Source organism: Anopheles aquasalis, chromosome 2 (assembly GCF_943734665.1).
Source record: "Anopheles aquasalis chromosome 2, idAnoAquaMG_Q_19, whole genome shotgun sequence".
Classification (NCBI taxonomy): domain Eukaryota; kingdom Metazoa; phylum Arthropoda; class Insecta; order Diptera; family Culicidae; genus Anopheles; species Anopheles aquasalis.
In genome coordinates this window covers 68793147-68795646 of record NC_064877.1, presented here as the reverse complement: position 1 = coordinate 68795646, position 2500 = coordinate 68793147, and the positions used below count along the sequence as shown (strand labels likewise).

Below are 2500 nucleotides of genomic sequence, written 5' to 3'. Positions count from 1 at the left end.
GACTGACGAAAAGGTGACAGACTGTCCCTGGCAGCTAAGTTGATAGATTCAATACGGTTTCATGATTCGAGACATACTGCTGATGAGTGTTGCTATGCTACGGACAGTGAGCACTAAACTATTTGTAAGATTTTCTAGCCTATTTCTCTGTTCTTACAGTAAAACTTCTGTTACGCCACGCATTATGATTACTAAACCTATCAGCGCTACACGTAGCCAAGGGCACTTTCTGTCCAAGAGATTATCGATCTACCTGCTTCAGGATTGCGTTAATTATTTGTGCGTCAACAACAGTAAATGTGTCATCCTGCAACGTGAGGGGGCACTTAAAGGCCAAGGATCATAAACATTTCTTAATAGTTATTCATAAAAAATCTTGATCAAGTAAAAGCATTAATAACTGCCTTAGAAAATACTTTCTTAACTCTTATATAATCAGATTCATCTCCAGTATTGTTTGATTGAAGCCATTTGGCTATTGCAGAATCGTCGTTACCCACACGATTGATATAGCTCAAATTCATCGCTGTTCGCCCTCTCTTTTCTAAGTTCCCATTCCAAAATACACAATGTTCGTGACACGTTCAGCCTAGAGCAACGAATTTTACTCAATTTTTCAGATTCTTTCTCTGAAAATTACTGTACAATAGATTGTTTTGTACCTCAACAGCGAAAAATACGAAACTGGATTTCTCTTCCACAGCTCCACCTATCCCATTGTGATTGTGGCGTTTGTCCTCAATTGTATATGCGCAAAAGAAACAAACTGCAGGCAGGGATAATAGAAATTGGAAGCACTATTCACAGCTGCAGAGGGTGCTGCTAATGGTGGTAAAAGGAAGTACACATTATCAATATTTTCCTTTGCAAATCATGGCACCAGAAGGATTCATACTGATATTATTTGCATTGTCAGAATTCGTGCCTATATCGCATTGCTTACGTGGTTGTTATCTATTTTTTAAATTATAGTTTTCGAGGTTCTTCGAGTCTATGCTCTCGGTTCTGGTGTATCTATAAATTTGATGTAACCATTTCATCACTAATCCGATTAACATCCGCCTTTAAGGTGCTTTCCTTAAACTGCCCCACGACCCCTGCACTTCGAACCATGCTACCAAACAAATTGTTCATTCTCCCATTCTCTTTTGCTTAACATATGGATCTAAATCCATGCAGATACATCAAATGAATGCGTCGTAGTTCTTTAAACGATGAAAAGGATGTGTATATAATCCTCATGACTCAGCTAACTTCCACTGAGGCTGAATGAAAAAAGGACCCAACGGGAAGCGACAGATCTCATAAAGATCAATCTTGTTGCACACGAATGCACAGCGGAAAGCCACCTTTCCGGTTTATGATCGATTCTAGGCAACAACAGAAAGCAGCCAATCGATTCTAGGCAACAACAGAAAGCATCACGAAAGATTCTCTCTAGTTTTCTCTGTCTCTCTGTCTGTTTTTCTTTCTTATCTTTTTAAATCTAACCATCTAGATTTTGCAACTAAAGTTTGTTACTAAAGTTATGTAAATCTTTTTTGATAAACAGGACATCTAAGATGCTTTGGCACAATGGTTACACCACACCTTTGTCGGTCACATTACTGGTGGCCAACGCAGGGCAGTCACAGGATCGGGAAATATACAACAATATCAATTGCTTCACACCAACCATTCAGTGTCACTATCGTTCTCTAGTGGACGTTTGATGAATGGTGATTTATATAAACGTTAAAAACAAATAAGCTCATTAAGAACAAATTATGACATAATGGCGTTAGAAAAAAATGTCAGTTAATAATGTGGCTGTGTAGCTATAAAACTAAAGGATAAATATAACAAAATTAGAGACTAGTTCTTCGGCGTGTTAACCCAACGTTAAAGCTATCGTAGGTTAAAAAAGATTCGGGGTGCTTTTAAGAGGTAATAAGAGAGCGAAGAGCAAAGGAGTAGAAGGAAGCAGGTAACTGGTTAACAGGACGGCGACCCACAGAACGGAATGAGTTAATCGGATTGCGAGAGAATGGCACAGGTATGGGTTGTTACAGAGATTCCCCTTTCAGACGATAGCGCGAGAGAATGTGGCCTTTGGGATCGATCGATTAATTCTTATCGCTCCCTCCAGGCCTTGCTCTGATGACCCACGACGGATTATAATATCCTTTCTTTAGGAAATAACGATAGGTGTTGGGGGCTATTTTCCAAACAGGACAGAACGGATTCCGGCACCCTTCCAATCGGAATGCGTGCAGTACGTAATGGTGCAGCATCGATGGTGCGCGATTAGAATCAATCAATGAGGAGTGTTGTTGGAAAATGGAAAGTGGTGGAGGAGTGAACAGAGAGCGGGACAGGCAGATGATTTTGTGCTAGTACGGTTGATCGCGCATCGCGATCCTTCTTGATCATCAACGAGGTTGCTTAGTGGTAGTTACAGTGTGGTATTAGAAGTAGTAATAGTAGTAATAATTTGAGTACTAAAAGTTGTGGGTTGTCG

The 2500-nt window shown here is 40.0% G+C and overlaps 1 protein-coding gene across 6 annotated transcripts in view; it reads right to left on the bottom strand.

Annotated features, from left to right (window-relative positions):
- Positions 1–2500, bottom strand: part of LOC126573376 (protein held out wings) — a 23040-nt gene that overhangs the window by 16139 nt on the left and 4401 nt on the right. For 4 of the 6 annotated variants that reach the window (XM_050233440.1, XM_050233443.1, XM_050233441.1 and 1 more), the window contains exon 2: positions 1–2500. This exon is cut by the window's left edge and continues 2964 nt beyond it; it is cut by the window's right edge and continues 2607 nt beyond it. The exons of the other annotated variants lie outside the window; for them this stretch is intronic. The gene's annotated coding sequence lies outside the window, so the exon portion shown is untranslated. 6 annotated transcript variants of the gene reach the window in all.